Source organism: Lithobates pipiens, unplaced genomic scaffold (genome assembly GCF_037356315.1).
Source record: "Lithobates pipiens isolate NorthernLeopardFrog02 unplaced genomic scaffold, aLitPip1_a1.2 Scaffold_18, whole genome shotgun sequence".
NCBI classification, from domain to species: domain Eukaryota; kingdom Metazoa; phylum Chordata; class Amphibia; order Anura; family Ranidae; genus Lithobates; species Lithobates pipiens.
The window spans coordinates 99,399,409-99,423,350 of record NW_027507758.1 but is presented as its reverse complement, the minus strand read 5'-3'; positions in this window follow the sequence as shown (position 1 = coordinate 99,423,350).

The following is a 23,942-nucleotide window of genomic DNA, read 5'->3' as shown; positions in this document are numbered from 1 at the left end:
GCTGTTTTTGATAGTTTTTTTAGACAAATTAGTACTGACTGTCCACCAATGCAAATCTGAGGGACTACTGGAATGACTGAATGATCAGGACATGCAGGTAGGCATCTGGCAAGTCCACCGAAATCATCCAGTCCCCTTGTTGAATTATCTGTATTATGATATGGAGAGACTCCATTTTCAATCTCTCTATCTGGATAAATTGGTTCAACTTCTTGAGGTCGATCACTGGTCTAAAGCCCCTTGTCTTTTTGTGGACCAGAAAGAGTGGCAAATAAAAGCCTGTAAAACTTTGACAGGCCAAAACGGCTATGATCGCCCTTTAAATCAATGTACAATGTACTGTCGATGTACTCCTGAATTGCCTCTAACTTCAGGACCAACTGGGTTGTCTTGGTAGGGGTGAAGGAGAATTCTGAAGGCTGCCGTTTGAACAGCCAATAATTGCCTTGTTCCACTTTGGACCAAACCCACCGATCTTGGCAGTGGTCTTGCCAGACCTGGGAAAATTTGTGCATCCTGGCTCCAACCGCCTTCCCCTGTGAGGGTCTGGTGTCAAAAGGGCTTCTGGTTTCCCGACTGAGCCGCAGGGACCTTAGATCTCTGCGATCTAAAGAAGGTTGATTGCGTACCCCTTCTGGAGTCCTTGGATGGGCAAAACCCTCCAAAATCCCAGTACCTGTTTGGCACCCCTCTGATTGGTAGCCCCCTCTGGAGTCTGGACCTTCGATCTTGGGGTAAAAGGCCTGATTTTCCTTCTGTAACCCTAGAGATGGCAGTCTCCATTTTTTTGCCGAACAGCACCTTTACATCAAAGGGCAGTTTGCAGCAGTTCTGCTTTGAGGATGGGTTGCTACCCAGGGTTTTAGCCAAAAAGCTCTTTAGGCTGTGACTAAGCTAAGCATAGCTTTGGAAGACCATCGAATGATGTCTATAGTTGCTTCTCCTAAAAAGTCCACCAAGACCTTTATCTCATCAAGAGCCTTGAGGATTTTCTCTTTTGGCAGCTGGTTTTTGATCGCATACTCCAAGTTCTGCGCCCATATTCACATAGCGCTTGCCACTGATGTTAAAGCCATGGCGGGCTTACAGGCACCACCTACCGCAAGGTAGGACTTTCTTAAGTCAGAGTTGATGCGCTTATCCAAGACATCCTGAAAGGAAGAAGAATCTTTCATTGGAAGTATCATATTTTTGGCCAGTCTAGTAACTGCTGCATGCACCGTTGGTGGGTTAGATAAAGGCGCCACATCCTCTTCTGTGAGTGGATACAATTTCTGCAACCTGTTGGTTGAAAACTATTTTCTCTCTCCTTTCTCCCATTCCTCCATGAAACAGGCCTCTTATTTCTGTCATAAGAGGAAAGGTAGCTACCTGTTCTTTAGGTGGGGATAACACGTTTTCTCCTTCTTTGGAGGAGCTTCTGGGTCCTCCCATTCCAGTGCAGCTTTTACTGCCTTAATGAATGGTTGCACCATTGCAAATTCAAAGCCATAACCTTTAGGATCCTCTGCCAAGGAGGAGGTGGTATCTTCCCCCTCTGCCTGGAAGGTTGGCTATAATTATGGGTCTGGGGAATCAGCCCACCTAATCTGCTGGGCTGGAGTCACCACTGAAATGCCTGGCCCCTCTCTAACTAGAGAGGGTTGAATTGCTTGGCTTAGACCTGGTGCAGGGCCCATACTCTGTTCGTCCACCTATGTACCTGGTTGTCCGAGATGGCAGGAAGTCGTGGACTACATACTTGAGTAAGGTTGACACCTGTTGACTCTTGTACTCCTAGTCTCTGGCAAGCTGCCTGAAGCAGTTGCTGCAAACTAGGTTTCCCTGCAAACCATATGACCAACATTTGCCTTTCGGGGGCTGAGCCCTTGGAGTAGAAGCAGTGCGCTTTCTCTTAAACATGCATTTGTGCCCTTTGTACTGGGGTCTGCCAGGACTGGAGCAGTCACTCTCTGCCCTGGAAAATTGCTGATAATCCAGAGGGTCTCTGGACCTCCTAGAGCGGGAGTGTTAGTGGCGGGGACTGAAATAGACAAGAAGGCACACTCGCCAGGGCATAAGGCACCCTTTTCTCCCGCATCTTCTTACTTACCCAAAAGTGGCTCTTACCTGATAGTGTGGTGGTCTTAGTTATGTGGTGTTAGGCTCATGCTGGTGGAAGAACCAAAAGGTGCAAAGGGGACTGCATGGCAACAGAGAGAAAAAAATAAGGGAAAAGAGAGAGGTTAAAAAATACATATACTTTTTTATTTTTTTGGCAGAGAAACAAACTTAAATAAACGAAATCTGGCCAACACCCCACCCCCCCTCCCCCATCCCCTAGTAATACATTCTTCCTTGCTTCTCCCCTTTCTACCCCCATTGCCAGAATAGTAAGAGTTACCTGACCTTGACTGTTACTCAGAATGAGATACTGCCTCTCTGGATGCCTGAATCACAGGGCATCCATTACCCTTAAGCTGGATACACACTGTGCAATCCTCTGCAAATTTTCTCCTTCAGATCTACCAAAACCACATAATATGAGGCTGAACCTTAAGAGCCTAACATTGTATGCAATTCTGCACTGCGGGGGTGCCGATGCTCCTGGCCGGGGGTGGCCGCCAGCCACAAGCAATCGCTGGCACGAGAGGCAGAACAGGGACGTGTTTGTGTGTAAACACACAAATCCCTGTCCTGTTCTGAGAGGACATGCAGATTGTGAGTTCCTAATAGCTAGGAACCACGATCTGTCATCTCCTATAGTCAGTACCCTCCCCCTACAGTTAGAACACACAGACAGGGAACACAATTAACCCCTTGATCACCCCCTAGTGTTAACCCTTACCCTGCCAGTGACATTTATACAGTGATCAGTGCATTTTTATAGCACTGATCACTGTATAAGTGCCAATCCTCCCAAAATTGTGTAAAAAGTGTGTGATGTGTCTGCCATAATGTCGCAGTCGCAGATTGCTGCAATTACTAGTAAAAAAATAAATAATAAAAATTACATAAATCCATCCTCTATTTTGTAGATGCTATAACTTTTGCGCAAACCAATCAATATATGCTTATTGCGATTTTTATTACCAAAAATATGTAGAAGAATACATATTAGCCTAAACTGAGAAAAAAATATTTATTATAGCAAAAAGTAAAAAATATTGTGTTTTTTTCAAAATTGTCGCTCTTTTTTTGTTTATAGTGCAAAAAATAGAAACCACAGAGATGATCAAATACCACCAAAAGAAAGCTCTATTTGTGGGAAAAAGGGATGCCAATTTCGTTTGGGTACAGTGTCGCACGCCCGCACAATTGTCAGTTAAAGCGACGCAGTGCCGTATTGAAAAAAAGTGCTCTGGTCATTGAGCAGCCAAATCTTCTGGGCTGAAGTGGTTAAGCACTTTCAGCATATAATCTAATCTCTTACTGAGTATGCAGCTGCTTTATCTTTCAATCCTTGCCTATGTTCCTGTTTAAGCTGGTGCCATGGCTGTTGCCCCAGGTTTCCTTTTTCAGGGCGGATCCTTTCTCTGCAGCATCCTATAAAGCCACCCTTACATGCAGGGACTAGAAGTATGTCTGCCTACATTGTGAATATCAATAGAAACACAAAAGAAACACAGCCTTGCAGCCTAGAATGGCAAAGAACAGGAGCCAAGTGCAATAAAGTTGTAAACTGAAAGTTCTGAGGTAAGAATTTTCAACAAATAGTTTACTAGGGAATATTTCGTTTTTTTTTGTGCTTAATGTTTTAATCTAAAAACTACTACTTTAAGAATTAGCATGCTCTAAGGGTAATACTGAATTGGTGTTTAGTAGGAATGAAAGTTATCTTGCATTATGCTACTTTTCAATGTTTTGACCCATTATTTAATGCAGAAGTCAAGTGACCGTGATGCCACGCGTTGGGCAGAGCCGGGTGACTGAGTGTCAGAACCGGAAGCAGCAATGAAACCACAGCTCCGCTGTTCTGTTATGCGTGCTTTTGTGTTTTTATCATATGCCTGCAATTTTTATTATAGCACAGGCTTAAAATGCCAGGAGGGCGTACATGGATGTTCTCCCACCACCCGCGCTCCCCAGGGGATGCAAGCCCTGCACACTCTGTGATCGCTGAGTCTTTGGGACTTGGGTGATCACAGAGCAGGGCAAAGGACCAATCATAGTGTGCCCTTTACCACGTGATCAGCTGTCAGCCAATGACAGCTGATTACAGATTTTCTTCATGCTGTCAGCGCGAAGAAAAGAAAAGATGTTAACCGCCTTCTGTTAGAGGGACATCGGTCCCCTTAGTGACCACCAGTGCTGCTAATCAGTGCTAACTATCAGTGCCACGTATCAGTTCCCATCGGTACTGCTAATCAATGCCTTCTATCAGTGCCACCTATCAATGCCCATCAGTGCTGCCAATTAGTTCCCATAATTGCTCCCTGATCAGTGCCCATCAGTGCCACATATCAATGCCCATCAATGCCGCCTATCAGTACCACCTCTCCGTGCCGCCTATTAGTGCCCATCAGTGCTACCTATCAGTGCCCATCAGTGCCACCCATCAATGCAGCCTCATCAGTGCCTCCCAATCAGTGCCCACCAGTGCCACTTCATCAGTGCCCATCAGTGCCACCTATCAAAGCCCATCAGTACCGCCTCATCAATGCCCATCAGTGCAGCCTATGAGTGCCCATCAGTACCAACTCATCAGTGCCCATCAGTGCAGCCTATGAGTGCCCATCAGTGCCACCTCATCAGTGCCTATGAGTGAAAGTGAAAAATTACCTGTTTGCAAATTTGTTATAACAAAATATGAAAAACTTTTTGTTTTTTTTTCCAAAATTTTCAGTTTTCTTTGTTTGTTTAGCAAAAAATAAAAAAACTCAGAGGTGATTAAATACCACCAAAAGAAAGTTCTATTTGTGTGAAAAAATGATAAAAATTTAATTTGGGTATAGTGTTACATGACCGCACAATTGCCATTCAAAGTGGGAGAGCACTGAACACTGAAAATTTACCTGATCGGGAAGGGGCTATCAGTGTCCAGTAAGCAAGTGGTTAATAAAAATGTATATTTTTGCTTACTATGGGGAACCCCTTTGTTATGTGAGTCTATTGCAGGACAAATGTGTGATCTTTTAAATGGCCATACACACATACATGTGAGATTCAAGGGAGACCTTTGAGTGGAACTACAAAGCACCCCCAAGGTGGGGAAAGTAGAATTTGACCTGGCTCTTGGCAGTTACACCGTTTGAGGTGCGCATATGAGTAAACAGTGGTTGGAATCACTGTTTATGTAACTAACACCATACAAGAGGTGGAATATAAGAAGACTTTCTCGGGAAGCAAATAATTTATTGGATGTTATTTTTTATCAAGAGACTGTGACACAGTCTTTGGTGTATACAGGCATACCCCACTTTTAAGTACACAATGGGGTTTATTTACTAAAGCTGGAAAGTGCAAAATCAGGCTCACTTCTGCATAGAAACCAATGAACTTCTTACCCCAGCTTTGTTGATAAAACCTGGAAGCTCATTGGTTTCTATGCAGAAGTGAGCCTGATTTTGCACTTTCCAGCTTTAGTAAATAAACCCCATTGTGTACTTAAAAGTGGGGTATGCCTGTATGTAATATTTGGTTGTTTATTGATATTTTTCATCAATATAGTTATGCCCTGTACACATTGTCGGAAAGTCAGACGGAAAAGGTCCAGTCGGATTATATTGTCGGAAAATCCGATCGTGTGTGGGCTCTACCAGACTTTTTCCATCAGAAATTCAGACGTAAAAAATTTGAGAATAGGAACTAAAATTTTCCAACAAAAAAATCCGATCTGACTTTCTCCGATCGTTTGTAGAGAATTCAGAAGGACAAAGAGCCACGCATGCTCAGATCAAATTACAAGACCAAAGCTATTGGCTACTAGCCTCTACATAGTCCCGTCGTACGAACCGAACGTCACCACATTCCAAGCGATCGGATTTTCCGACAACTTTGTCCGACCGTGTGTATGCAACACCAGTTTCGGATAAAATCCATCTGAAAAAATCAGACGGATTTTGTGGTCGGAATGTCCAACCGTGTGTACAAGGCATAAAAGTTGGCATCATATAGTTGAAGTTTAGTAGTATTATTTATTGGTGTTTATATTTTATTTGGCTATATTAGTAGATAAATAGTTATGCACAGCAGTATCACTTTTATTATTATTTCTATATATAGAAATATATCTCTTTAGTTGTCTATTTCTATATATAGTTGGTGAAAATTGAGTCTTGGATGAAGACATTGATAATAAATACAAGTTGTAGACCATTTGTGTGAAGCAGACAAGAGAGTGATGGATTGTGCACAGCACACCTTGTGAAGAGCAGAATGAAAGTGTTTTCTATGCTAACGGGTTACTTAATAGAGCTCGTTTACAACTTTATTGCAGCCACAAAATTACAGTGATATCCCACAAAATACATAATGAGCTTCATGTCATGAAAATGCACAAATGAGATGGAGCTGAAGTCGCTAGTGTCTGCCACAGTTTCCTTCCTCGCATAAAAGTAGAGAGAGAGGTAAAATAATTTATTTTCTAAATAATACTTATAAAATGTAAACTATATATATAGAAAGGATTATGCTAAATATCATTAAACATGTGAATTATATGTTGTCAAACTAATATCATGACGCTTATTTTATAAAAACTGTATGATATGTTGTTCAGTAATTAAGTATTTGTAGTGCAACCTTTTTTTTGGTTGTAGAAATTAGTAATTTAGCGCTGCAGTCTGTGCCTAGGCTGACCAGTCCCCTTGGTGTGACATCATCTGCTCCTCAGTCTTGTGGATTCTGCTTGCCTCATCGGTGAGCAGCCAATAAGAAGTGTACAAGTTACATAGGTCGCAACAGGGGCACCCAAAGAAGGACCTTCCCATTCTGCAATAAGGAAGAGAGAAGACCCGAAACCTAATGCATCACAAGACCTAAAATTTAAGTAATTTTTGAGCTTTAAATTGATTGTAAACTCTTGTTTTTTTTTTCTAGAAAAATAACAAACATGCTATACTTACCTGCTCTGTTGCAGTGGATTTGCACAGAACATCCAGGAACCCCCTCTTCTGGGGTCCCTCTTCTGTGCTCCTAACCCCTCCCTCCTGTCGAGTACCCCCACAGCAAGTAGCTTGCTATGGGGGCACTCAAGCCAAGTCACAGCTCCCGGTGCCCATTCAGACACGGAGCCGCGGCCTGACTCCACCCCCTCTCTCTCCTTATTGGCTAGCTGACTTTGATTGACAGCAGCGGGAGCCAATGGCGCCACTGCTGTGTCTCAGCCAATCAGGGGGAGAGTTTTGGACAGCCGAGACCCTCGTGGACAGAGATGGGGCTCAGGTAAGTATTAGGGGGGCTGCTGCACACAGAAGGCTTTTTATCTTAATGCATAGAATGCATTCTGACCTGAACCTTCTGACTTTACAACCCCTTTAAAAAAGAAGTATACCAACCAGTTTTTCTTTAAGGCTGTGTTCACACTATAGAAAGCAGGGGCTCACAGCAGGAGTCCAGTGCGTCTCCATTCACTGTATCCGGTCCAATTTCAGCCCGAATTTTGGGCTGAATTCGTACCTGAAACAGACCAAAAGATGCACAGGACTCCTGTGCAATTCGCATGGAAGCCGCTCCAGAGATGTGTGAAATGGCTCCATAAAAAGCCGGTCACAATTTCCTGCTATGCAAATTGGATGCGGAGAAAGACGCATCCGATTCACAATAGTTTGAATCCAGCCTTAATAATACTTTTCTAGGTGGATGCAGCATCAGTCCAATGCTGTATCTGTCCCCCGCCGGTTATAACACTGAGAACCGAGCGATCAAACACAGCCAAACACTCGGTTATCAGAGCTACCTGAGCAGAGAGCCGGTGGCTATCAGTCACCGGCTCTCTGCTCTGCCCCCCCCGTTCTCACTAGAAAACTGGGCTGTGGAGGGGGCGGGAGCGGCCAGCTCAGGCTCTCCACAGCTCACTGAGAGGCTGAGCTGGGCATTGGTCCTAGCATGTGGGCGGATCCCGATCATATGGTCGTGGTCTTTCCTGAGTCTGAACCGGCTCTGTGAAAACGGGTCACGAGTACAGAACGAACTGCACTCCTGTAATCCACAGGAGAAGTACAGCCAAATGAGATTTGGCTGTACTCCTTCAAGTCTAAGATAATTTTTTTTTTATGGCAACAATTAGTTAGAAGGAGGAGTGGGATTTAGTTTGTGGAGGTACATAGTTGGAATCCAGCTTTAACCATTTGTCTACCCAGGTGTGTTTATAAAAATGATGGTAGACAAGTAATTAAATCAATCTCACAGCTGCCAACCCCTTGCCGGCAGCTCTGCCAGCACCCAGCTTTCCTGGTTAAAGCAGGAGGATTTGGGGGAATGTCAATTTTCTGATCCTTCGTGCGACTAATGACCCCAGAGGGGATGTATATTATGTCACTTGCGGGGTCACAGCTCTCATTCCTCAATCATTCTGTAATTCTGCTAATGTAGCTGAGGCAGCTATTCCAGCATGATCTGTGCTGGAATTGTTGGATTGAAGGGCAGGGAACACATTGTGTGTCTAATAGTCCCCCAATATCTCTATGCAGAGGACCTGTCATCTGTCCGTGCTATCACATGGGTGGGTAACAAACCCACTATGTGATGGTAATAAAGTAAAAAAATAAAATGAGAAGTGTAAAAAAAAAAAATGTATAAAATATATTTTACAGGGGGATCATCACAAAAATTTTGGTTGATTTGGGCTGATTTATACTTGCATGATATAGAATCTGTAACATGTAAAATGTCGGAAATTTAGAGCAGACAGAAGCTCTGCAGAAATTATTTAAAATTTGGTAGTCATGTAATCAAGAGATAAATTAACTGTTTAGGTGCCTTTTACTTTTAATTCTCAGAACTTTTCCAAAAATAGTGCACAAAAGTTATATACATTTGAAGCTCCCAGTCCTGATCTAGGTATTCAAAGATAGCAATAAAACACATATTTAGTATAGAAGGCTTAAAGCCTCGGTCTGTTTATATTGCTCTGACTGTACACATTGAGAAGCCTTGTGCTCAGCCTGAGTCACATAGTGTCATCAAGACAGAAAGCCTCTGCAATGGGGAAATTTCTGCAACATGCAGACAGAAAATAATAAATGCTCATGGGGTGTCTAACCTTTCTCCACTCTATCCAAAACTTAAAAAAAATAATAAAAAAAATATTCACTCAATTTACACCAGAAAGTAATGCACCAAAAAGTCTGAACTGACATTTTTTCATTTTATATAGCTTCTAAAATGTGAACTCCACCAAGGAGCCAAACATATTTTAACTGAATGTAATTTAAAAATATATAATATTTTTAGGAAAATATATTAAACTATATATAGAGTATTTATAGTTTAAAATCAGTATATTAATAAAAAAAAACACAAAAGCCTACATTTAGTGGACACAATAGCCACAAACATACCTCAGGTTCACCATGTTTACAAAGCGTTGTCAACCATTTAAAATAACTTTGGGATGAAAAGTAATTGTAAAGTGATACTAAAGGTGGCCATACAGGTATAGATTTATTTTGCTCAGCCTGTGGGCTGAATGTATGCAATCTAACGGATTCCTCCATGTACGCTAAACATACGGATGGCAAAAATTCCCCCGTTGAGCTATTTTAATTTCCAATTTTGCTGCAGAACTTGGTCTGCTGTAGTACGATGAAAAATAACAGCAAGACCAACAGGTAAATAAATGGGGCGGGGGGGGGGGGGGGTTACAGAAAAACAAGGACTGATACGTTAATGCTGCAACATAATGTACAGGCATACCCCACTTTTAAGTACAAAATGGCGTTTATTTAGTAAAGCTGGAAAGTGCAAAATCAGGCTCACTTCTGCATAGAAACCAATGAGCTTCCAAGTTTTATTACCAAAGCTTAATTGAACAATCTGGAGTTATAAGCTCATTGGTTTCTATGCAGAAGTGAGTCTGATTTTGCACTTTCCAGCTTTAGTAAATAAACCCCATTGTGTACTTAAAAGTGGGGTATGCCTGTATATGTTTTTACCATTGCATCTATACCAGATCTTTTTTAGCATTTTTACTTCTTACGGTGCATATTTCTGGACCCAAAGTTGATTTCCCGCCAGGATATCAATAAACGAAACAACGCTAAATATAATTTTTTTTTTAAGTACATTATATTGTTCATTTTGTAAATATCTACACCGTATTGCAATTTTTTTGCCCCATAGATTCAATGAATAAATATTATTGAAGCCAGGGGAAAGAGTAAGCATGTAGCCAACAGGTAAAATAGAATTTGGAGAGAAAATTCAGGCTTACGTTGAAGTAAATTTCCAGTTACCACTTTACCTGGAATATAGGACATTGCTAACGTGTTCAGAACTGGGAAAAGCAAAGGTGGAACAAGAATGTGTGAATGCAGAAACACATCTGCATATGACTAATTCATATTTACACGTACGCACTGCCTGGCAGAAATGAGATACAGAATAACGTGGCAGGCAGCCACATAATAATAGCCGGTGGCTCTTATTTATTATTTTAAGAGCAGTCCCTTGTTTAGGAATTAGGGAGCCAGCCAAATAATTGCTCTGAAACAACCCTGCATACTCCACGTTCTACCCAGCTTGTGAACTTTCACTGACCTTGTCCTAAGAAAGGTCACACCCTAGAGTTTGATCACTGTATTAAATAATATTTTTTGTAAATAGCATACGTAGTGTAAAGACTGAATAAAATACATTTAGCTGTTAAAAAAGCTCACTTTAATTGGGATTTCTAGTTTCACTGGCAATACCCCATTTTTTCTTAAAACCTCAATGCTGTTGGTAACGATCAGACTTAAACCTTCGCTGTCTGTTGGTGGTTACTCAGCACTGCAGCTAGGTCTTTGTTAAAGCCCGCTAATGGGAGCACACCTGCTCCCACTGGTGGGCTTTAAGATGAAGACATGGCTTTAACCCCACGCCTGATCTAAAGGTTTGTGTGTTTGCTCGTACCTTGTTCGAGGTCTCTCTGTCTCTCTGCCTCTTTGTTTGACTGTTCATGACTTAGAAAGTTCTTACAAATGATTAGGTGTATTTTGTAATTAGTTTGTGCTTTTTTTCCTGATCACCAGTCTGTTGCCTATGCTTTTGTCAGCCATTGCTCTAGTTACCTGTCTGAAATCTGAACTCTATTTGTCTGTGTTAGCCTTGTCACCAGAGTGCTGGCTTTGTTACTCTCTGTTTGTGCTGACTATGGGGTTTATTTATTAAAACTGAAAAGTGCAAAATCTGGTGTAGCTGTGCATGATAGCCAATCAGCTTCTAACGTCAGCTTGTTCAATTAAGCTTTGACAAAAAAAAAAAAACTTGAAGCTGATTGGTTTCTGTGTAGAGATGCACCATATGTTGCACTCAACCCCTATCTGTCTCAGGACTTACATGATTCTGCATGATTCTTGCCTGTTGTAGGCTCTATACATGCAAAGAATGCTTAGGAGAGTTATTTTTTGACCTCTATAGGTCAATGTAGATAAAATTCATGAAATAAATGGGAGGGGGGAGGGGATTGAGGTGTTCTTTGAAGGCCGGGACTATCTCATTTAATAGATCTGAAACTCAATACCAATTCCTGCTTTACCTCTCTGAGAGGAGCCTTTGCCATTCCCACAAAGAAAGAGTCCAACATCATTCCCAAGACCTTTTTTATCTACTGTGGACAAAAGGACACTTTCTTAAGCAATGTCCACAGTGGTCAGGAATCTCCAACATCTAGTACACCTTGGCCATAATGCTAATCCCTCTTTTCAACACCCGATGATTCCTGTGTACCTGCATCTCAGCAAGACCATAGTCTCTCCCCTCAAAACCCATCACCGGAAGGTCTTCTCGCGCTTGGGACTTGTCTAGATGAACAGGCCATTTCAAGTACATTGTGGACTTTAATGTGCCTTATTGCTGATGTTGTTTGCGAGTATAAATCTGTTCTTTTAACATTAACACCTTCACTGGACTGGGCTTTTTTCCATGGGGCTGCGCTCCCAGCACAGAGAAGGAGGTCTTACCGAGAGCCATGTGCCCTGTTGTAACGATTGAGACCGGAGCACCTGATTGCTGTGATAGCCCCTGATTGGCTCTGATTGTAATCCCGCCCCTGTGTTTTCTGTCTCTGTGAATGGAAGAGACAGATACATTGCATACGTTTCTGTTCTTCCATAAATTAAAAAAAAAGTGTGTGTAGAAAAAAAAAAAAATTATTATTATTAAAAAAATAAATCAAAATAAAATATTAAAAAAAATACCTAGATCAAGGTTTGAGCTAGGTAATCCCCAGGGTTAGTGTTTGGATCAAGGTCAGGGTCAAGGTCAAAGGTCAAGGTCAGTATTTTTGGACATGATTTTTTTTAAATTAGCATTAGTGTCAGTCATAAAAAAATTAAATAAAAAAAACGAAATGCGCACTACTGTTTCTGTGCTGTACTACGGATACAAACAACAACTAACATACACATATGTGCTATGGCTGCAATCATCAAGAGCAGAGGGATTTATTTTGGGTTGTTCTTTGGTGGTGGGTTATGGTAGTAGCAAGAAATATTCAGTTAAATGTTTTTAAAAAAATCACTATTTTGGGCCAGTTTTCCATAGATAATAAAAAAGGAGATATCCATTATCATTTACCATCAAATGAAAGCCCAATTTGTCCTGAAAATAAATGGGGTACAATGCACCTGGATGTATAAAGTAGTTGTAATGATATGTATGGTTTTACTAACACATGTCAAAGTTGCAAAATTGAGTTTCAACATTAAGGTTTGTTTTACCGTTAGGCGTGAAGGGGTTAATAAATCACAAAGGTGATGCGCTAGGTTGGTGCAACGTCTGTTCCTTGTCTTTGCAGCCCTTCTACACTCATTCTGGTTCTCCCCTGGCTCCAACAACACTCTCCAACACTAGTTTTGCCATTCAAGACTCTTCCTTTGGCTATCTCTGAGATCAATCCTCTTTTTCCAGCTTAGCATGCCTATAAGATTTTTTTCCAAATGCAAAGCAAATCAGTTACCAATCCACTGTACATTGTACAATTGTGCCATTAATGTAATTCTGGGCTCCACTCTCCCTAAAAGTCTGGTGCTTTATATCCACAAATCAACTTCTCCTGCTGGGGAAGGTTTCTTCTTCTGTTAAGAAAAATGCTTGTATTGATTACTGAAGAGTTAATGTCATTACTTCAATTGTGTAGCCTGACCTAAATAAAATGTACAAAATCCAGATAGTAATTTTTTAGGGTGCTGGAGATCCCAATGATCGAAACTTACTGGTGCCCTCCCTGGAAATTCACAGCACCAGTCAGTATCTATCTTTGGGATTTTCAGCACCGTAAGAAATTACTACCATTGTCCATATGTGAGGTCTAAAATGGAAAATGTTCCTCTTTCTCCATTGACTAATTAACCTTAACCCTCTACTAAGAGATTCAGACTCCATAAAGATTAGCCATCGCTATACGGACTGTATATGGTGCTGCGTCCTGGGGTGTGGTGCTTTTTGTGTGTCTGGCTGTCCTTTCCTCTGTGGCCTCAGCATGGAGGGGAGTTGGGTTTCTGGACTACTGACTAGAAGAGGATATATTGGCCCCCTTTTCCCCCCTTTCCCTATGCTCCTGATGCAGTGGAGCCACCTATCCAAGAAACGCATTGAGCTATACTATGTTCAACTGGGGGTCCCCTTGTAAAAGGGGGCTTCCAGATTCTGATAAGCCCCCCAGCCGCAGACCTCCACAACCGTGGTTGTGGGGATGAGGCCCTTGTCCTCATCAACATGGGGACAAGGTGCTTTGAGGGGTCACAGACGGTTCAGGAGGGAGGGGGGCCGCTCTCTCACCCCCCCTCTTTTCCTGCTGCCTGCCAGGTTGCGGGCTCGGATAAAGGGTCTGGTATGGATTTTTAGGGGGACCCCATGTCAATTTTCTAAAAAAATTTAAGCGGGGTTCCCCTTAATATCCATACCAGACCTGAAGGGTCTGGTATGGATATTTAGGGGGAACCCCACGTCAATTTTTTTTTTAAATTTGACGCAGGGTTCCCCTTAACCCCCCTGACGGTATTCCCGAGTCTGACTCGGGGTGGATTTTTTATACCAAGAGCGGTATCCCCGAGTCAGACTCGGGACTGCATCGCTGGATCCAGGAGGAGGTTTACTTACCTTCTCCCTCGGATCCAGCGTTGTCTCCCCGCTGTACGAGCGAGCCGTGTCTCGCTCGATGCATTACATCGCCGATCTCCGTGCCCTGCGAGCGTTGCGACGCACAGGCACGGAGATCGGCGCCAAATTCAAAAAGTGAAAAACACAGTAAACATACAGTATAATGTAATCTTACAGATTACATTGCTGTATGTAAATATTTCACATCCCTGTTGTCCCTAGTGGTCTGCCCAGTGTCCTGCATGCAGTTTTATATAATAAAAACTGTTCTTTCTGCCTGGAAACTGGAGATTGCCCATAGCAACCAAAACTGTAATTTTACATCAAAAATGATTTTAGACCAGCTAGAAAACAGCGATAATAAATTAGAATCACTCGCAGAATTGAGCGATAGCGATTTGTGGGGAGATCCGTCATCAAATACTGAAAAGTAATGACAGTGACAATTCTGCAACTGAGCAAATTTCAGTGTTTTTGATTTGATTACATTATTGAATAATTTTTATTATTGTTATATTATTATTTGGTACAATTATTTATAATTATTTATTATATTATAATTTATGATTTCATTTTTCAAACTTTATCATACCCGGGATGTCTGCTAGACTCTGGTTTGGACAGATTTAAGAGAGTTATTCCTAAGAATTGCAGGACTACAATATAAAACGCCAAATTTTCATGCAAAATAATGGTACCGCTTTTAGCACCTAAAATCCGAAATAATCGTACCGCCAGGGAGGTTAATATCCATACCAGACCTGAACGGCCTGGTAATTGAATTTGCGGGACTCCCACGCTTTTTTTATTTATTTATTTATTTTATCAATGACTTTCAATGAGTGTTCTCTGTATTACGGAGCCGACAATTCATAATAGCTGCGAGTGATTTTAAAGGACTTTTTTTCCTGCATGAATGACACTTTGTGTAGGGACAGTTCTAAGCACCAGAAACATGCGCCCCTACACAGGCATACTATAGACACCCCCCCCCCCCCCCCCACGAAATTTAAAGGAATATTAAACTTTTATTGTTTCACTTTAATCATTATTAAAATCACTGCTCCCGAAAAAACTGCCGTTTTTAAAACTTTTTTTTTGCATTGATCCATGTCCCCTGGGGCAGGACCTGGGTCCCCAAACACTTTTTAGGACAGTAACTTGCAGAATCTTTTCTCTCTGTCAAATCTTTTCTCTATACAATCTTGGACTAATAGAGGTAAGGTTAGGCACATTCGACCACAGGTTCTATAGACACCGATTGTTATTGTTAGAGTCACGTCAAATCTCCTATTCTATATTGAACTGTTGTAACAACTAAAACGAAAATAAAGCATTTATTTATGTTCGGATCTTTCGTTTTTCGGATTCTGTGCTTTCGTTATCGTTTGTCAAAACGAAAACGAAAATAGCTGAAATTCGGACGAACATGCATTCGGACGAAAACGAATGCACATGTCTAGCTTTCACTGTGTTAGCAAATGTGCAGTGTAGACATCAGAGCAGCAGTCCTCAAACTGAGAGAACGCTAGCTGTGGGTAAGCATTTTAAATAGTAAATCGGTACTTGAGGAAATCAATCAACACAAGTTGATTGCATAATGCTGGTTGTTCCTCCCATTAGCTGTAAAAAGAAACAGCTGGGGCTGGAACTCAGAGTGTCTCTCTGACACAGAGGCACGTGGCATAGCCTAGCCCCGGGAGTGTGATGATGTCACGCGCCACGCGTGTCACCGAAGGAAGAGAAGTTTCCGCTCATGTAATGAAATACACGCAGCGGGGACATGTAGGAGCTTCCCTCTGCACAAAGGTCTCAAAGGGGAACAGCAAATACTTCTGTCACCCACTATCCATGCACAGGAGGAGCCTGCCCACCAGGGGAGCACCATGGACCATCTAGTGGCCAAATAGAGTAATAACAACCAACATGTATACAACCAAAAGCAAACAGGACCAAAACCAAGAAAGAAAAACATATGACAAAAATTAAATAAACTATAACCATGACAAAAACAAAAAAGAAAATGGAGAATAAATGAATAACACATACATGGCAGTTGAATATCAGATGGACATATTTAACAAAAGGCTAGATCATCCAAATTACAAACATACAGTTTATAAAGATAATCATATGATGGTAGAACTGCATTTATAAACAATCGCTAAATTTGTAATATACACATACAATTTCAATATACACATCCCCCTAGCAAAGAAAAGAGCTCTATGAAAAGGGATTTAATATCAAATGCCTTAATGGGACCTGATGATATGGTGGCCCAAAAAGCTGAATCTACATAAAATGGAAGGATAGAGATGTAGCTGAGAGTGGGACATTAAAAGTTTGAGAAAAATTTGCATTGGAGGAGGCGCTTATTAAAGTTACCCCCTCTGGGATTGAAATGCACACGATCAAGTGCCAAAAAGTATATTTTGGGGATAGATTCTGGGTGAACTAATGCTAATGGACAACCAATGGGTACATCAGGATCTCATTTACCTATGGTGGATAGATGTTGGTATATTCATTTCCAAAATTAATTTATAGTTTTCCCGACATAAGGGCATCCACATTCACATGTGAGTAGGTACACTATGCCAGGAGTCCTGCAATTTACATAATGTTTCAGACGGAATGTACGTCCATTAGGCAGGTCAGTGTGTTTACACTTATCCATATATTGGCAATATGTGCATCCAACGCACACAAAGGTTCCCAATGTTTTGCATATATCACGTTTGTATGATTTATATTCGCTTGCTACCAGTTTGTCACCCACAGAGGAGGCCCTCCTGTAGGCGACAGCTGGGGAGTTAGAAATAAACGGAGAAAGCAATGAATCCATTGTCCGTAAATGCCAGTATTCATTTAAGATACGTCTAACTTGTTTGTGTTGTGTCGAGTAAGTAGTGATAATTCTAGTTGTATTGTTATTTGAGGGTTGTTTTTCTACATTCAATAGATCATGACGGGATAGACCAATAGTCCTTCAATTAGCTTTCTTAAGGCATTTATTGGAATATCCTCTTTCTAAAAGTCTATTTCTCAGAGTGTCAGCCTCATTTTTTAAGCTGGCATCATCTGAGCAATTCCGACATGCCCTCAAATACTGGCTATAAGGGGTTGATGCACAACATGTCCCCATCGCCACCCCCTGCACCTGGAGGTAGTGGGAACCATAAAAGCAAAAGGCATTATGGTGGAGTATAAATTCAAGAGATGTTAGAATAAAATCAGTATAGCTAGGTTCACATTCACTAGAGTGTGACAGCACGTGACGCATCACTGTAAGGCCCTTCTCGTAAGGAATGGTACAGTACAGGGATTCAACGTCAATGTCAACCAATTGAGTATCATCCTCGATGTGCATATCTTTAATGATTTGCAAAAAGTGTATGGTGTCACGAACATAGGATGAGATGTATGTATTGATAAGTTAGTTGGTATCAGGCTTCATAGCAATATTTTTCACAACTCTGCCCCCAGCTACATCACTAGCCTAGTCTCAAAATACCAACCTATTGGTACTCACTTATTCCCTGTTTTCTCTTTTGTTAGACACACTACTTTTGGACATCTGCCATTGTTACACTGTACTGGCTATTCAGTTAACCAGACAGTTGAGATCCTGCAGTGTTTAGTATTACCGGATTCTACTATTTAGTGCCCTGTCTTGCTAACGTTTGGCTCACCAGTGGCATACAGCTATACTCAAATTCACCGCAATACTGATGATTTTAATTCATATTACAGTACTTTGACCCCTTGCTACTGACTATTGGGGATAGTTCCAGGCTTGTGAGTATATTCATCTCCTTTGGCATTATCTATTAAAGATTAACATGCAGAGCTACGCACCTTTTTTCCTTGCCATATCTGTACTAATTTGACTATGCTTACATTATAGACTATACACGAGATTATTGTTATGCCTAGGAAAAGGGACGGATAGTCCAAAACATGTCAGCATTATTCTCAACATTACATATGTCTCAAGCCTTCATCAAACCAGCACTGTGAAGTACTTGTGTTCCAATTGTATATGTTTGATATTCTGTTTATATACAATATACTTACCAGGTTTTTCTAATAAAAATATATATATATTTTAACTACGGACTGGTCCATCTCATTGAAAACATCCCTAGGGGTATGTGCCATGCTTAGCGCACTAGGCCGTTTTCTTTTTTGTTGCAATATATGGGATGTGATAGACCAGCCTCTGACTCACCGTCATCCTGCACAAATCTCTTTTTTGTCCCTCCTAGATTGTAAGCTCTAACAAGCAGGGCTCTGATTCCCCCCTGTATTGAATTGTATTGTAATTGTACTGTCTGCCCTAATGTTGTAAAGCGCTGCGTAAACTGTCAGCACTATATAAATCCTATATAATAATAATAATAATATTACTGAGAACATGAACCCTTTTGGGCTCAGGGTTAACATTTTTCCTTCATTTGACAATATTGACACTAGTTTTAAAGCTGTTTGGGAGGAAAACTTGAAGTTGTGCTCCAAAACAATGATGTCATTATTGATTGATGAATATTGTAAACAGAGTTTGAAGAAAAACTAAAGGGTCTTTTGGAGAAATTTTATAAAAATATTTTTATCAAAAAGGATAAAAAGCTCCAACGTGATAGAAGGGCCTTTGAAGATGGTAAAGCCTACAAATGGCAATCAAACCAAAATAACCATCCCTCTAAAATGCCAAACAAAAATAGATGCATAAACATTTATGAACCACCTTTACATTCACCTATCTCTTCTTCCCTTCATTTTTCCACTCAGCACAAAGGTCGGAGACGTCAAAAACATTGTTGTTGTGGCAATGAGTCACCTGACGAATCTTTACATTTGGAGGGTTCACCCCCACGGTCAGGTAACAGTCTTGGCAGTCACTCCCGTCACAATACCAATAGTGATACATAAGACACATACACTCCAGTCAGTCACTCTGGATTGTCTCTGAACATGTCAACCACTACTCTACTACTTCACGTTCACAAGAGCCACTTTTAGGTGCTTTTAGATCAAATGAGGGGTCGACTGACCCATCAAAGAAAATCCCAAGCACACCCGCCAAAGATACACAAATCCAACACACACAAACCACGTTGAATGTTGTAATTCTGTCTTCACACTCCTTAGGCCAGAATGAGATGACTGTCCTTACGTGTGGCCTTACTTTTTGCCCTGACTCTGGTCTTGACAAATTTGAGGTCATCAAGGACATCCATCTCTTCATGTGTAATGTTCTGCTAAAAAGCTTTTATTCCAAGAAATGTGTCTTGGAACCTGGGTTAACCAATCAAGTCACACAAGCTTTGGATAATTTAATATCAATATTTGAAGAAAGTGAGTCAGAAAGTGAGTCAGAAAATTTAATCGACTCGATTGACAGAGGCCCTCCTTGCAGCTGTGGACAATATATCCACTGTACAGGCAAATACACATGCCATTGATCCTTTACTAAAAAATAAATCCATCATGTATCCTCCACCTAGCTCTAACCATAATGCAGCAGTTTTTCTTAAAGTGGTATCTGCTGACATCCAGAAAATTAAAAACTTCTCTCGGTCTCATGCTAATCTCGTCAATATGAAAAGAAGGCGCTTGATCTATTGGTCAATAACCCCGACATTGTCATAAAATTGTCATAAAATCCTCTGACAAGGGTGGCAATGTCATGGTTATGAACAACACTCATTACATTGAAATGTGCATGAAAATACTCAGTAACTCTAAATGGAATCAACCCATACATATATCATTATTAAATAAATTCGCTCAAGACTTTTATTTGATGGTGGATACAGCATTTTATCACAATGTCATATCCAAGCTAATCTGGGAATTTTTAAGAGTGGGCTTCCTCATTTAAATGTGAACCTAGCTATACTGATTTTATTCTAACATCTCATTGAATTTATACTCCACCATAATGCCTTTTGCTTTAATGGTTCCCACTACCTCCAGGTGCAGGAGGTTGCGATGGGGACATGTTATGCCCCTTCGTACTCCAACCTGTACCTGGGGGAGTGGAAACATTCACTGCTTACCAATGACTCACTATCTGTGTATATGGGCCATGTACTTGCATGGTACCGCTACATAGATGACGTGTTTCCCATTTGGGATGGACCTGAGGACCTTTTGCATAAATTTATGGCCTGCATAACCAAGAATGAGTTTAACTTGAGTTCTACTACATCACATAGTACAACTGAAATTACATTCTTAGATGTGCTCATCAAAAAACAGCCAGATGGGGGTCTCTCTAGTGAACTAAGTGAACTATGCCGTAAACCGAAAGCAGGGAATTCATTATTACATGCATCAAGTTTACATCCTAAACCTTTACTTGCATCAATCCCTTATAGACAGTATTTGAAGGCACATCGGAACTGCTCAGATAATGCCAGCTTAAAAAATGAGGCTGACACTCTGAGAAATAGACTTTTAGAAAGAGGATATTCCAATAAATAACTTAAGAAAGCTTATTGAAGGACTATTGGTCAATCCCACTGTGATCTATTGAATGTAGAAAAACGACCCTCAAATGACGATACAACTAGAATTATCACTACTTACTCGACACAAGACAAACAAGTTAGACGTATCTTAAACAAATACTGGCATTTACTGACTATGGATTCATTGCTTGCTCCCTTTATTTCTAACTCACCAGCTGTTGCCTACAGTAGCAAGCGAATGCAAATCATACAAAGTTAATATATCCAAAACATTGGGAATTTTTGTGTGCTGTGGATGCACATATTGCCAATATATGGATAAGTGTAAACAGATTGACCTGCATAATGGACGTACATTCTGTCTGAAACATTATGTAAATTGTAGGACTGCTGGCATAGTGTACCTACTCACATGTGAATTTTCTTAAAGTGGTATCTGCTGACATCCGGAAAATTTAAAACTTCTCTGGATCTCATGCTAATCTCGGTCAATTTTCTTTGTTGTTTTCGTCATGGTTATAGTCTATTTAATTTTAGTCATATGTTTTTCTTTCTTGGTTTTGGTCCTGTTTGGTTTTGATTGTATACATGTTGGCTGTTATTGCTCTATTTGGCCACTAGATGGTCTATGATGTGCTCCAGGGGTCACACTATGCATCGTACATGACCAACGCGTGGGCTCCTCCTGTGCATGGCTAGTGGGTGACAGAAGTATTTCCGGTTCCCCATTGAGGCCTTTGTGCAGAGGGAAGCTTTTACATGTCCCCGCTGTGTGGATTTCATTACACAAGCAGAGACTTCTCTTCCCTCGGTGATGCATTGGCACGTGACATCATCACGCTCCCGGGGCGGGGCTATGCCGTATGCCCCTGTGTCAGAGAGACACTCTGAATTCTGGCCCCAGCTGTTTGTTTTTACAGCTAATGAGGCGGAACAACCAGCATCATGCAATCAACTTGTGTTGATTGGTTTCCTCACATACCGATTTACTATTTAAAGTGCACTGATGTCTACACTGCACATTTACCAACACAGTGAAAGTTAATCTATATTATTTTTCTGGCAATCCAGGGCAATGTATGCACCTGGCTTGCTGTGTCAGTATAGTATCTGTGTTCCTATATAAAAAAAACTCTATTTAGAAGTTAACAAAACCTTCCTGTTTACTTACTTATGGTTTTTCAGATAGTGCTTTTTGCTGGTTCAATACCAGAGTGCCTCTTGTGTGTGTGAAGTAATGGCCGGCTCTGGACTACACGGCTGTACACCTGTTGGTCCCTTTGAGCTCTTCCAGCCAACGTGGCTCATATGTTATTGTTTTTACCCCTTCCCCATGCTATTCCAATGAACTCTGTATGTAAGTACCCTCTAACCCAAAAACATTATACAAGTTTATTATATAAAACTACCTGCGTTTATGTATTATTGCACATGTACTATGTACTATATTTATGTTGCAGATAAAGATAAAGTCACCCAAAACAAATCACCCCTGATGAAGGAAAATATGTACCAATAAAAATTTCCAAAACATGCCGGGATGTATGCTACAAATCTTCATGGATTGACCTCAGCTTGACTCTGGCAATGCCTAGATTACTAGCCTTTGGGTTTTATATGTATAATAATTCATTTGGTGTACTTTGTATATTTTAAAGTGACCGTTTTTTGATGGTAAAATTCATATTTTGTACTTTAATAAAAGTGGCTCATTGAAGAGCAAATAGCGATAATAAATACCTGCATATGTAAACTGCAACTGGTGCTAGGGTAACTGCGCACGCCCAATACAATTGGTTAATTGGTTTGGCAATATAGCACAGTATAGCACAGTATTAGTTATAGAGGCACTGGGTGTGGTCCTATAACTAATACTGTGCTATATTGCCAAACATATACCGTATTTATCGGCGTATAACACGCGCCGACGTATAACACGCACCCCAAGTTTAGGAGGGAATTTTAAGGAAAAAAACTTTTAGGAGGGAAGTTTAAGGGGGGGAAAAAAACCTTACATTTATATGCCCATCAGTGTCATCTGCAGCCTTGTCCACCATTGCAGCCTTATCCACCATTGCAGCCTTATGCAGCCTTGTCCACCATTGCAGCCTTGTCCACCATTGCAGCCTTATGCAGCCTTGTCCACCATTGCAGCCTTATGCAGCCTTGTCCCCCATTGCAGCCTTGTCTATTTTATTGGCTATTTGTTTTTAATTTTTTTAAAATGCCGCCGCCGAGATACAGAGCCGGATGTGTATCTCGGCGGCATGCGGTAGTTCTCGGTGGGCCTCCGGCGCCTTTGGCTCTTCTTGCCAGCTTTTGGCCACCTTCGGCCATTCTCGGCAGCTTTTGGCCGCTGAGAAGAGCCGAAGGCGGCCGAAAGCTGCCAAGAACGGCCGAAAGCGGCCGAAAGCTGCCGAGAAGAGCCGAAGGCGGCCGAAAGCCACCGATAATGGGCGAAGGCGGCCGAAAGTCGCCTTGAAGAGCCGGAGGCAGCTGAAAGCCACCCAGAGGCTCAGAATTTTTGGGGGATCGGCGTATAACACGCACCCACGATTTTCCCCTGCTTTTAAGGGGAAAAAAGTGCGTGTTATACGCCGATAAATCCGGTATATATTTTTTTTTCATCCTAGGTAAATTGTTACACACATCCACCCCTGAAGAGCGAGCTGGATCTCGCAAAACGAGTCGGGAAGTATGATGCCCGTGTACTATGACTACTACTACATTTATGTACCAAAATTCCTTGTTATGTATCTTTTTTAATTTGCAACTGTTGGTGTTATTTATGCATGTAAACAATTGTATTTGAATAAACCATTTACTATATTTACTACTGTTATGTTTACTGGCGGATACAGTACCCACTTTATTTAAAGGCCCTGGCGAATCCTTTGTTTTTGCTTAAATAAAAGCCTACTATTAACCAGCAAGTAATGTGAATTATAGTGAGTAACCATTTACGGAACAGTGCAAGCCATTAAACAATAATGTTAATACATCAAGAAATCGATCAGAGGAAGTCATTCTGTAACATGTCAGGTTCTGTTTTTCAATAATATAATATGTTACATGAAATGGTATGCTCATAAAACTTTAATCTGGTGATGACAGATCTTTAATATGACAATTTATTATGAAGCATACCTTCTAATAAGATACAGTCCATATTACCTATGGGACTAAAATAATTAAAATTTTTGGCATTATTTCTGTTTCCCTAATATTTTTTGTCTAATA